This window comes from Eucyclogobius newberryi, unplaced genomic scaffold, assembly GCF_026437365.1.
Source record: "Eucyclogobius newberryi isolate DKJ021-1_F unplaced genomic scaffold, fEucNew1.0.hap1 SCAF_103, whole genome shotgun sequence".
In the NCBI taxonomy this organism is placed as follows: domain Eukaryota; kingdom Metazoa; phylum Chordata; class Actinopteri; order Gobiiformes; family Gobiidae; genus Eucyclogobius; species Eucyclogobius newberryi.
In genome coordinates this window covers 208596-221477 of record NW_027315728.1, presented here as the reverse complement: position 1 = coordinate 221477, position 12882 = coordinate 208596, and the positions used below count along the sequence as shown (strand labels likewise).

General features: G+C 40.4%; 7 non-coding genes across 7 annotated transcripts; all 7 read right to left on the bottom strand.

The window, feature by feature from the left end:
- Window positions 1-666: 666 nt before the first annotated feature.
- On the bottom strand, window positions 667-738 carry trnaq-cug (transfer RNA glutamine (anticodon CUG)). Its single transcript has one exon. It is a non-coding gene; the product is annotated as a tRNA-Gln (tRNA).
- Window positions 739-2814: 2076 nt separating this feature from the next.
- Window positions 2815-2886, bottom strand: trnaq-cug (transfer RNA glutamine (anticodon CUG)). The gene has a single exon. It is a non-coding gene; the product is annotated as a tRNA-Gln (tRNA).
- A 2054-nt stretch (window positions 2887-4940) lies between these two features.
- Window positions 4941-5012, bottom strand: trnaq-cug (transfer RNA glutamine (anticodon CUG)). Its single transcript has one exon. It is a non-coding gene; the product is annotated as a tRNA-Gln (tRNA).
- A 2076-nt stretch (window positions 5013-7088) lies between these two features.
- On the bottom strand, window positions 7089-7160 carry trnaq-cug (transfer RNA glutamine (anticodon CUG)). The gene has a single exon. It is a non-coding gene; the product is annotated as a tRNA-Gln (tRNA).
- A 2074-nt stretch (window positions 7161-9234) lies between these two features.
- On the bottom strand, window positions 9235-9306 carry trnaq-cug (transfer RNA glutamine (anticodon CUG)). The gene has a single exon. It is a non-coding gene; the product is annotated as a tRNA-Gln (tRNA).
- A 2079-nt stretch (window positions 9307-11385) lies between these two features.
- Window positions 11386-11457, bottom strand: trnaq-cug (transfer RNA glutamine (anticodon CUG)). The gene has a single exon. It is a non-coding gene; the product is annotated as a tRNA-Gln (tRNA).
- Window positions 11458-12333: 876 nt separating this feature from the next.
- trnaf-gaa (transfer RNA phenylalanine (anticodon GAA)) lies at window positions 12334-12406 on the bottom strand. Its single transcript has one exon. It is a non-coding gene; the product is annotated as a tRNA-Phe (tRNA).
- Window positions 12407-12882: the final 476 nt, after the last annotated feature.

Below are 12882 nucleotides of genomic sequence, written 5' to 3'. Positions count from 1 at the left end.
TATTTTTGAGCAACAGCACAGCCCCAACACACCTGATAGTGGTTTGCCTGCTGGGTTCTCCAGCAGTTAGCATTTCCTTGTGAATAATGGGCACTTTGACATGGTGTGGTGAAAAAAACATATTTTTCCCCTTCAGGCATGTGATTTTGTGGTCTTCCTCAGGGCTGTTCCTACATTTCCACACTCTTGGTCAGACAAAACCAGGTTAACTTCTCGTTCCCATTGGTTTAGAATATACTTAGCAGAACGTTGTCCAGATTACCAATGCATTGAGATCATTTAGAAATGATTCCCCTCGCAAGTTCTGATTGATTGGTTTCAACAAAGATTACTGTCAGAGGATTATAGTGGTCATTTCTTTGTTTCATTTCTTGCTTATAATAAGTCCTATAAAAGTCCTGTCTCTCCAAGTCAAAGGATTCCTTCAACACATCAATGCTTTTCATTTGATTTTCTTTTGCAATGCAGTGAAACGTTTACGCCTTTTGTAATCCAGGCGTTGAATCATAAGCTTGGTCATAAGAAAACCAGCTCCAGATTTTAACAGCTTTGTTTAGTTTGTATGCTTTGGTTGGCTCCTTTCAGGGGGTAAGCACAGATTTTACCCAAAGATTCTTCTTGTTTCTGCACTTTTTCAAAAGAGTAGCGCTGCTCTCGGGGCACTCAAGGTTTCACCGAGATTTGAACTCGGATCGCTGGATTCAGAGTCCAGAGTGATAACCATTACACCATGGAACCGCAGACTCCTCCTTGGAATGATAACGGTCATCCAAAGCTACAAGTCTTTACGTCAATCATCCCTTGCCAAAAAAATGAGAAACAAGGAGTGAAAACAGTGCAAATAATCTTGATGTGCAGCAATACTTTTCCCTCTCTTAATGCAAAGTGTAGCAGCAGTAAACTTGAGGGAGAAAGGTATGGGTTTGAGGGCTCTTCTTGTGGGCTTTTCTGTCCTTGTAAATATTTTTCATAGACAAAAAGTAGGCATTTCCTGTTTAATAAACAGGCCCTTTGACCAAGGAAGCCGCAGCGCCATAACGATTTCCTGGTTTCCTTACATAATTACATACAGTGGTTACTTCTGGGATTGTATTTCTTGCTTGCTCTGGCAAGGTGAGCAGTCGTCCCTGGATGGGCTCGAACCACCAACCTTTCGGTTAACAACCGAACGCGCTAGCCGATTGCGCCACAGAGACGAGAATCTAGGCATATGCATAAAAGACTTGTGCATCTAATTGCAATAAGAAATGAAGAAAAACTCTGGATTCAGAGCGCTAACGGCTATACCGTTGAACCACACCTTTCTACAGGATGTCCTGTTTTGAAAATAAGTATGACATTTGATCATTGGGCTATATCAAAGAGAGCAGCATTGAAGTAGGCAAACTTCTGCTTCATGGTTTCATTGTGTGGTGGTCATCACATCTGCCCTACACGCAGAAGGTCTTGGGTACAACATTCAGCGAAACCAAACATGTTACCAAACATGTTCATGCTAACAATGTTCCAACGAAAGCATGCTGTTTATGTTTTATAGATCCTTTCCAGGCCATTTATGTCCTGATCTCGCAAAATATCCAATAGACCCAGCATTCCTATTCATTGTATTTTTGAGCAAAGACTAACATTCAGGTACGCATGCCGAAACCCGGGATTGAACCAGGAATAACGTAGCAAGAAAATGAACTTGTTCTGTGTGTCCTTTTTTCTTTTCTTTTGATTAAACATAAAACAATACAGGACACGACCAGGGAGCAAAAATTGTAATTAAAAGAACTTAATAGTTACATAAAACATAACATAACATAAAATAAAAACAAAATCACCTTTAAATGAAAATAGGGGTCCTACTTGGTCCAAAGTCGATCAAATTAGTGCTTATCCAAATTAAGCCTGAATGTCACTGTTTTCCATTCATCCAATGTCTAATGTCTGTTACTATGTCAGTCAAGTCTTTGATCTTTGGCGTGGTTGGTGTCGAGCATTTCTTTGTGATGGCCTTTTTCTCTACAGCCAAAAGTATGTTCCAAGGGTATCCATTTATTGTGTCCATGGCAGGAGTGTTGAGGCCCAAGTACATAGTTTTAAATTTGAGTGGGATGGCAAAGTCAAAAACAGTGTGCAATGCCCTGTGAATTTCAGTCCATTATTTTTGAGCAACAGCACAGCCCCAAAACACCTGATAGTGGTTTGCCTGCTGGGTTCTCCAGCAGTTAGCATTTCCTTGTGAATAATGGGCACTTTGACATGGTGTGGTGAAAAAAAACATATTTTTCCACTTCAGGCATGTGATTATGTGGTCTTCCTCAGGGCTGTTCCTACATTTCCACACTCTTGGTCAGACAAAACCAGGTTAACTTCTCGTTCCCATTGGTTTAGAATATACTTAGCAGAACGTTGTCCAGATTACCAATGCATTGAGATCATTTAGAAATGATTCCCCTCGCAAGTTCTGATTGATTGGTTTCAACAAAGATTACTGTCAGAGGATTATAGTGGTCGTTTCTTTGTTTCATTTCTTGCTTATAATAAGTCCTATAAAAGTCCTGTCTCTCCAAGTCAAAGGATTCCTTCAACACATCAATGCTTTTCATTTGATTTTCTTTTGCAATGCGGTGAAACGTTTACGCCTTTTGTAATCCAGGCGTTGAATCATAAGCTTGGTCATAAGAAAACCAGCTCCAGATTTTAACAGCTTTGTTTAGTTTGTATGCTTTGGTTGGCTCCTTTCAGGGGGTAAGCACAGATTTTACCCAAAGATTCTTCTTGTTTCTGCACTTTTTCAAAAGAGTAGCACTGCTCTCGGGGTACTCAAGGTTCCACCGAGATATGAACTCAGATCGCTGGATTCAGAGTCCAGAGTGCTAACCATTACACCATGGAACCGCAGACTCCTCCTTGGAGTCTTTACGTTAATCATCCCTTGCCAAAAAAATGAGAAACAAGGAGTGAAAACAGTGCAAATAATCTTGATGTGCAGCAATACTTTTCCCTCTCTTATTGCAAAGTGTAGCAGCAGTAAACTTGAGGGAGAAAGGTATGGGTTTGAGGGCTCTTCTTGTGGGCTTTTCTGTCCTTGTAAATATTTTTCATAGACAAAAGAGTAGGCATTTCCTGTTTACTAAACAGGCCCTTTGACCAAGGAAGCCGCAGCGCCATAATGATTTCCTGGTTTCCTTACATAATTACATACAGTGGTTACTTCTGGGATTGTATTTCTTGCTTGCTCTGGCAAGGTGAGCAGTCGTCCCTGGGTGGGCTCGAACCACCATCCTTTCGGTTAACAGCCGAACGCACTAGCCGATTGCGCCACAGAGACGAGAATCTAGGCATATCCATAAAAGATTTGTGCCTCTAATTGCAGTAAGAAATGAAGAAAAACTCTGGATTCAGAGCGCTAACCGCTATACCGTTGAACCACACCTTTCTACAGGATGTCCTGTTTTGAAAATAAGTATGACATTTGATCATTGGGCTATATCAAAGAGAGCAGCATTGAAGTAGGCAAACTTCTGCTTCATGGTTTCATTGTGTGGTGGTCATCACATCTGCCCTACACGCAGAAGGTCTTGGGTACAACATTCAGCGAAACCAAACATGTTACCAAACATGTTCATGCTAACAATGTTCCAACGAAAGCATGCTGTTTATGTTTTATAGATCCTTTCCAGGCCATTTATGTCCTGATCTCGCAAAATATCCAATAGACCCAGCATTCCTATTCATTGTATTTTTGAGCAAAGACTAACATTCAGGTACACATGCCGAAACCCGGGATTGAACCAGGAATAACGTAGCGAGAAAATGAACTAGTTCTGTGTGTCCTTTTTTCTTTTCTTTTGATTAAACATAAAACAATACAGGACACGACCAGGGAGCAAAAATCGTAATTAAAAGAACTTAATAGTTACATAAAACATAACATAACATAAAATAAAATAAAAACAAAATCACATTTAAATGAAAATAAGGGTCCTACTTGGTCCAAGTCAATCAAATTAGTGCTTATCCAAGTTAAGCCTGAATGTCACTGTTTTCCATTCATCCAATGTCTAATGTCTGTTACTATGTCAGTCAAGTCTTTGATCGTTGGCGTGGTTGGTGTCGAGCATTTCTTTGTGATGGCCTTTTTCTCTACAGCCAAAAGTATGTTCCAAGGGTATCCATTTATTGTGTCCATGGCAGGAGTGTTGAGGCCCAAGTACATAGTTTTAAATTTGAGTGGGATGGCAAAGTCAAAAACAGTCTGCAGTGCCCTGTGAATTTCAGTCCATTATTTTTGAGCAACAGCACAGCCCCAACACACCTGATAGTGGTTTGCCTGCTGGGTTCTCCAGCAGTTAGCATTTCCTTGTGAATAATGGGCACTTTGACATGGTGTGGTGAAAAAAACATATTTTTCCCCTTCAGGCATGTGATTTTGTGGTCTTCCTCAGGGCTGTTCCTACATTTCCACACTCTTGGTCAGACAAAACCAGGTTAACTTCTCGTTCCCATTGGTTTAGAATATACTTAGCAGAACGTTGTCCAGATTACCAATGCATTGAGATCATTTAGAAATGATTCCCCTCGCAAGTTCTGATTGATTGGTTTCAACAAAGATTACTGTCAGAGGATTATAGTGGTCATTTCTTTGTTTCATTTCTTGCTTATAATAAGTCCTATAAAAGTCCTGTCTCTCCAAGTCAAAGGATTCCTTCAACACATCAATGCTTTTCATTTGATTTTCTTTTGCAATGCAGTGAAACGTTTACGCCTTTTGTAATCCAGGCGTTGAATCATAAGCTTGGTCATAAGAAAACCAGCTCCAGATTTTAACAGCTTTGTTTAGTTTGTATGCTTTGGTTGGCTCCTTTCAGGGGGTAAGCACAGATTTTACCCAAAGATTCTTCTTGTTTCTGCACTTTTTCAAAAGAGTAGCGCTGCTCTCGGGGCACTCAAGGTTTCACCGAGATTTGAACTCGGATCGCTGGATTCAGAGTCCAGAGTGATAACCATTACACCATGGAACCGCAGACTCCTCCTTGGAATGATAACGGTCATCCAAAGCTACAAGTCTTTACGTCAATCATCCCTTGCCAAAAAAATGAGAAACAAGGAGTGAAAACAGTGCAAATAATCTTGATGTGCAGCAATACTTTTCCCTCTCTTAATGCAAAGTGTAGCAGCAGTAAACTTGAGGGAGAAAGGTATGGGTTTGAGGGCTCTTCTTGTGGGCTTTTCTGTCCTTGTAAATATTTTTCATAGACAAAAAGTAGGCATTTCCTGTTTAATAAACAGGCCCTTTGACCAAGGAAGCCGCAGCGCCATAACGATTTCCTGGTTTCCTTACATAATTACATACAGTGGTTACTTCTGGGATTGTATTTTTTGCTTGCTCTGGCAAGGTGAGCAGTCGTCCCTGGATGGGCTCGAACCACCAACCTTTCGGTTAACAACCGAACGCGCTAGCCGATTGCGCCACAGAGACGAGAATCTAGGCGTATGCATAAAAGACTTGTGCATCTAATTGCAATAAGAAATGAAGAAAAACTCTGGATTCAGAGCGCTAACCGCTATACCGTTGAACCACACCTTTCTACAGGATGTCCTGTTTTGAAAATAAGTATGACATTTGATCATTGGGCTATATCAAAGAGAGCAGCATTGAAGTAGGCAAACTTCTGCTTCATGGTTTCATTGTGTGGTGGTCATCACATCTGCCCTACACGCAGAAGGTCTTGGGTACAACATTCAGCGAAACCAAACATGTTACCAAACATGTTCATGCTAACAATGTTCCAACGAAAGCATGCTGTTTATGTTTTATAGATCCTTTCCAGGCCATTTATGTCCTGATCTCGCAAAATATCCAATAGACCCAGCATTCCTATTCATTGTATTTTTGAGCAAAGACTAACATTCAGGTACGCATGCCGAAACCCGGGATTGAACCAGGAATAACGTAGCAAGAAAATGAACTTGTTCTGTGTGTCCTTTTTTCTTTTCTTTTGATTAAACATAAAACAATACAGGACACGACCAGGGAGCAAAAATTGTAATTAAAAGAACTTAATAGTTACATAAAACATAACATAACATAAAATAAAAACAAAATCACCTTTAAATGAAAATAGGGGTCCTACTTGGTCCAAAGTCGATCAAATTAGTGCTTATCCAAATTAAGCCTGAATGTCACTGTTTTCCATTCATCCAATGTCTAATGTCTGTTACTATGTCAGTCAAGTCTTTGATCTTTGGCGTGGTTGGTGTCGAGCATTTCTTTGTGATGGCCTTTTTCTCTACAGCCAAAAGTATGTTCCAAGGGTATCCATTTATTGTGTCCATGGCAGGAGTGTTGAGGCCCAAGTACATAGTTTTAAATTTGAGTGGGATGGCAAAGTCAAAAACAGTGTGCAATGCCCTGTGAATTTCAGTCCATTATTTTTGAGCAACAGCACAGCCCCAAAACACCTGATAGTGGTTTGCCTGCTGGGTTCTCCAGCAGTTAGCATTTCCTTGTGAATAATGGGCACTTTGACATGGTGTGGTGAAAAAAAACATATTTTTCCGCTTCAGGCATGTGATTATGTGGTCTTCCTCAGGGCTGTTCCTACATTTCCACACTCTTGGTCAGACAAAACCAGGTTAACTTCTCGTTCCCATTGGTTTAGAATATACTTAGCAGAACGTTGTCCAGATTACCAATGCATTGAGATCATTTAGAAATGATTCCCCTCGCAAGTTCTGATTGATTGGTTTCAACAAAGATTACTGTCAGAGGATTATAGTGGTCGTTTCTTTGTTTCATTTCTTGCTTATAATAAGTCCTATAAAAGTCCTGTCTCTCCAAGTCAAAGGATTCCTTCAACACATCAATGCTTTTCATTTGATTTTCTTTTGCAATGCGGTGAAACGTTTACGCCTTTTGTAATCCAGGCGTTGAATCATAAGCTTGGTCATAAGAAAACCAGCTCCAGATTTTAACAGCTTTGTTTAGTTTGTATGCTTTGGTTGGCTCCTTTCAGGGGGTAAGCACAGATTTTACCCAAAGATTCTTCTTGTTTCTGCACTTTTTCAAAAGAGTAGCACTGCTCTCGGGGTACTCAAGGTTCCACCGAGATATGAACTCAGATCGCTGGATTCAGAGTCCAGAGTGCTAACCATTACACCATGGAACCACAGACTCCTCCTTGGAAGGATAACGGTCATCCAAAGCTACAAGTCTTACATCAATCATCCCTTGCCAAAAAAATGAGAAACAAGGAGTGAAAACAGTGCAAATAATCTTGATGTGCAGCAATACTTTTCCCTCTCTTAATGCAAAGTGTAGCAGCAGTAAACTTGAGGGAGAAAGGTATGGGTTTGAGGGCTCTTCTTGTGGGCTTTTCTGTCCTTGTAAATATTTTTCATAGACAAAAAGTAGGCATTTCCTGTTTAATAAACAGGCCCTTTGACCAAGGAAGCCGCAGCGCCATAACGATTTCCTGGTTTCCTTACATAATTACATACAGTGGTTACTTCTGGGATTGTATTTCTTGCTTGCTCTGGCAAGGTGAGCAGTCGTCCCTGGATGGGCTCGAACCACCAAACTTTCGGTTAACAACCGAACGCGCTAGCCGATTGCGCCACAGAGACGAGAATCTAGGCATATCCATAAAAGACTTGTGCATCTAATTGCAATAAGAAATGAAGAAAAACTCTGGATTCAGAGCGCTAACGGCTATACCGTTGAACCACACCTTTCTACAGGATGTCCTGTTTTGAAAATAAGTATGACATTTGATCATTGGGATATATCAAAGAGAGCAGCATTGAAGTAGGCAAACTTCTGCTTCATGGTTTCATTGTGTGGTGGTCATCACATCTGCCCTACACGCAGAAGGTCTTGGGTACAACATTCAGCGAAACCAAACATGTTACCAAACATGTTCATGCTAACAATGTTCCAACGAAAGCATGCTGTTTATGTTTTATAGATCCTTTCCAGGCCATTTATGTCCTGATCTCGCAAAATATCCAATAGACCCAGCATTCCTATTCATTGTATTTTTGAGCAAAGACTAACATTCAGGTACGCATGCCGAAACCCGGGATTGAACCAGGAATAACGTAGCAAGAAAATGAACTTGTTCTGTGTGTCCTTTTTTCTTTTCTTTTGATTAAACATAAAACAATACAGGACACGACCAGGGAGCAAAAATTGTAATTAAAAGAACTTAATAGTTACATAAAACATAACATAACATAAAATAAAAACAAAATCACCTTTAAATGAAAATAGGGGTCCTACTTGGTCCAAAGTCGATCAAATTAGTGCTTATCCAAATTAAGCCTGAATGTCACTGTTTTCCATTCATCCAATGTCTAATGTCTGTTACTATGTCAGTCAAGTCTTTGATCGTTGGCGTGGTTGGTGTCGAGCATTTCTTTGTGATGGCCTTTTTCTCTACAGCCAAAAGTATGTTCCAAGGGTATCCATTTATTGTGTCCATGGCAGGAGTGTTGAGGCCCAAGTACATAGTTTTAAATTTGAGTGGGATGGAAAAGTCAAAAACAGTCTGCAGTGCCCTGTGAATTTCAGTCCATTATTTTTGAGCAACAGCACAGCCCCAACACACCTGATAGTGGTTTGCCTGCTGGGTTCTCCAGCAGTTAGCATTTCCTTGTGAATAATGGGCACTTTGACATGGTGTGGTGAAAAAAACATATTTTTCCCCTTCAGGCATGTGATTTTGTGGTCTTCCTCAGGGCTGTTCCTACATTTCCACACTCTTGGTCAGACAAAACCAGGTTAACTTCTCGTTCCCATTGGTTTAGAATATACTTAGCAGAACGTTGTCCAGATTACCAATGCATTGAGATCATTTAGAAATGATTCCCCTCGCAAGTTCTGATTGATTGGTTTCAACAAAGATTACTGTCAGAGGATTATAGTGGTCATTTCTTTGTTTCATTTCTTGCTTATAATAAGTCCTATAAAAGTCCTGTCTCTCCAAGTCAAAGGATTCCTTCAACACATCAATGCTTTTCATTTGATTTTCTTTTGCAATGCGGTGAAACGTTTACGCCTTTTGTAATCCAGGCGTTGAATCATAAGCTTGGTCATAAGAAAACCAGCTCCAGATTTTAACAGCTTTGTTTAGTTTGTATGCTTTGGTTGGCTCCTTTCAGGGGGTAAGCACAGATTTTACCCAAAGATTCTTCTTGTTTCTGCACTTTTTCAAAAGAGTAGCACTGCTCTCGGGGTACTCAAGGTTCCACCGAGATATGAACTCAGATCGCTGGATTCAGAGTCCAGAGTGCTAACCATTACACCATGGAACCGCAGTCTCCTCCTTGGAAGGATAACGGTCATCCAAAGCTACAAGTCTTACATCAATCATCCCTTGCCAAAAAAATGAGAAACAAGGAGTGAAAACAGTGCAAATAATCTTGATGTGCAGCAATACTTTTCCCTCTCTTAATGCAAAGTGTAGCAGCAGTAAACTTGAGGGAGAAAGGTATGGGTCTGAGGGCTCTTCTTGTGGGCTTTACTGTCCTTGTAAATATTTTTCATAGACAAAAGAGTAGGCATTTCCTGTTTAATAAACAGGCCCTTTGACCAAGGAAGCCGCAGCGCCATAACGATTTCCTGGTTTCCTTACATAATTACATACAGTGGTTACTTCTGGGATTGTATTTCTTGCTTGCTCTGGCAAGGTGAGCAGTCGTCCCTGGATGGGCTCAAACCACCAACCTTTCGGTTAACAGCCGAACGCGCTAGCCGATTGCGCCACAGAGACGAGAATCTAGGCATATCCATAAAAGACTTGTGCATCTAATTGCAATAAGAAATGAAGAAAAACTCTGGATTCAGAGCGCTAACGGCTATACCGTTGAACCACACCTTTCTACAGGATGTCCTGTTTTGAAAATAAGTATGACATTTGATCATTGGGATATATCAAAGAGAGCAGCATTGAAGTAGGCAAACTTCTGCTTCATGGTTTCATTGTGTGGTGGTCATCACATCTGCCCTACACGCAGAAGGTCTTTGGTACAACATTCAGCGAAACCAAACATGTTACCAAACATGTTCATGCTAACAATGTTCCAACGAAAGCTTGCTGTTTATGTTTTATAGATCCTTTCCAGGCCATTTATGTCCTGATCTCGCAAAATATCCAATAGACCCAGCATTCCTATTCATTGTATTTTTGAGCAAAGACTAACATTCAGGTACACCTGCCGAAACCCAGGATTGAACCAGGAATAACGTAGCGAGAAAATGAACTAGTTCTGTGTGTCCTTTTTTCTTTTCTTTTGATTAAACATAAAACAATACAGGACACGACCAGGGAGCAAAAATCGTAATTAAAATAACTTAATAGTTACATAAAACATAACATAACATAAAATAAAATAAAAACAAAATCACATTTAAATGAAAATAAGGGTCCTACTTGGTCCAAGTCAATCAAATTAGTGCTTATCCAAATTAAGCCTGAATGTCACTGTTTTCCATTCATCCAATGTCTAATGTCTGTTACTATGTCAGTCAAGTCTTTGATCTTTGGCGTGGTTGGTGTCGAGCATTTCTTTGTGATGGCCTTTTTCTCTACATCCAAAAGTATGTTCCAAGGGTATCCATTTATTGTGTCCATGGCAGGAGTGTTGAGGCCCAAGTACATAGTTTTAAATTTGAGTGGGATGGAAAAGTCAAAAACAGTCTGCAGTGCCCTGTGAATTTCAGTCCATTATTTTTGAGCAACAGCACAGCCCCAAAACACCTGATAGTGGTTTGCCTGCTGGGTTCTCCAGCAGTTAGCATTTCCTTGTGAATAATGGGCACTTTGACATGGTGTGGTGAAAAAAACATATTTTTCCCCTTCAGGCATGTGATTTTGTGGTCTTCCTCAGGGCTGTTCCTACATTTCCACACTCTTGGTCAGACAAATCCAGGTTAACTTCTCGTTCCCATTGGTTTAGAATATACTTAGCAGAACGTTGTCCAGATTACCAATGCATTGAGATCATTTAGAAATGATTCCCCTCGCAAGTTCTGATTGATTGGTTTCAACAAAGATTACTGTCAGAGGATTATAGTGGTCATTTCTTTGTTTCATTTCTTGCTTATAATAAGTCCTATAAAAGTCCTGTCTCTCCAAGTCAAAGGATTCCTTCAACACATCAATGCTTTTCATTTGATTTTCTTTTGCAATGCGGTGAAACGTTTACGCCTTTTGTAATCCAGGCGTTGAATCATAAGCTTGGTCATAAGAAAACCAGCTCCAGATTTTAACAGCTTTGTTTAGTTTGTATGCTTTGGTTGGCTCCTTTCAGGGGGTAAGCACAGATTTTACCCAAAGATTCTTCTTGTTTCTGCACTTTTTCAAAAGAGTAGCGCTGCTCTCGGGGCACTCAAGGTTCCACCGAGATTTAAACTCGGATCGCTGGATTCAGAGTCCAGAGTGCTAACCATTACACCATGGAACCGCAGACTCCTCCTTGGAGTCTTTACGTCAATCATCCCTTGCCAAAAAAATGAGAAACAAGGAGTTAAAACAGTGCAAATAATCTTGATGTGCAGCAATACTTTTCCCTCTCTTAATGCAAAGTGTAGCAGCAGTAAACTTGAGGGAGAAAGGTATGGGTTTGAGGGCTCTTCTTGTGGGCTTTTCTGTCCTTGTAAATATTTTTCATACACAAAAGAGTAGGCATTTCCTGTTTACTAAACAGGCCCTTTGACCAAGGAAGCCGCAGCGCCATAACGATTTCCTGGTTTCCTTACATAATTACATACAGTGGTTACTTCTGGCATTGTATTTCTTGCTTGCTTTGGCAAGGTGAGCAGTCCTCCCTGGATGGGCTCGAACCACCAACCTTTCGGTTAACAGCCGAACGCGCTAGCCGATTGCGCCACAGAGACGAGAATCTAGGCATATCCATAAAAGACTTGTGCATCTAATTGCAATAAGAAATGAAGAAAAACTCTGGATTCAGAGCGCTAACGGCTATACCGTTGAACCACACCTTTCTACCGGATGTCCTGTTTTGAAAATAAGTATGACATTTGATCATTGGGCTATATCAAAGAGAGCAGCATTGAAGTAGGCAAACTTCTGCTTCATGGTTTCATTGTGTGGTGGTCATCACATCTGCCCTACACGCAGAAGGTCTTGGGTACAACATTCAGCGAAACCAAACATGTTACCAAACATGTTCATGCTAACAATGTTCCAACGAAAGCATGCTGTTTATGTTTTATAGATCCTTTCCAGGCCATTTATGTCCTGATCTCGCAAAATATTAAATAGACCCAGCATTCCTATTTATTGTATTTTTGAGCAAAGACTAACATTCAGGTACACCTGCCGAAACCCGGGATTGAACCAGGGACCTTTAGATCTTCAGTCTAACGCTCTCCCAACTGAGCTATTTCGGCTAATTTTTCAGCAAATTAGGCAAGGGAGCGAAACGTGTGGCATAAAGTAGCGAGAAAATTAACTAGTTCTGTGTGTCCTTTTTTCTTTTCTTTCGATTAAACATTAAACAATACAGGACACGACCAGGGAGCAAAAATCGAAATAAAAAGAACATAAATAGCACTAAACATAAAATAAAAACAAAATCACATTTAAATGAAAATAGGGGTCCTACTTGGTCCAAAGTCGATCAAATTAGTGCTTATCCAAATTAAGCCTGAATGTCACTGTTTTCCATTCATCCAATGTCTAATGTCTGTTACTATGTCAGTCAAGTCTTTGATCGTTGGCGTGGTTGGTGTCGAGCATTTCTTTGTGATGGCCTTTTTCTCTACAGCCAAAAGTGTGTTCCAAGGGTATCCATTTTTGTGTCCATGGCAGGAGTGTTGAGGCCCAAGTACATAGTTTTAAATTTGAGTTGGATGGCAAAGTCAAA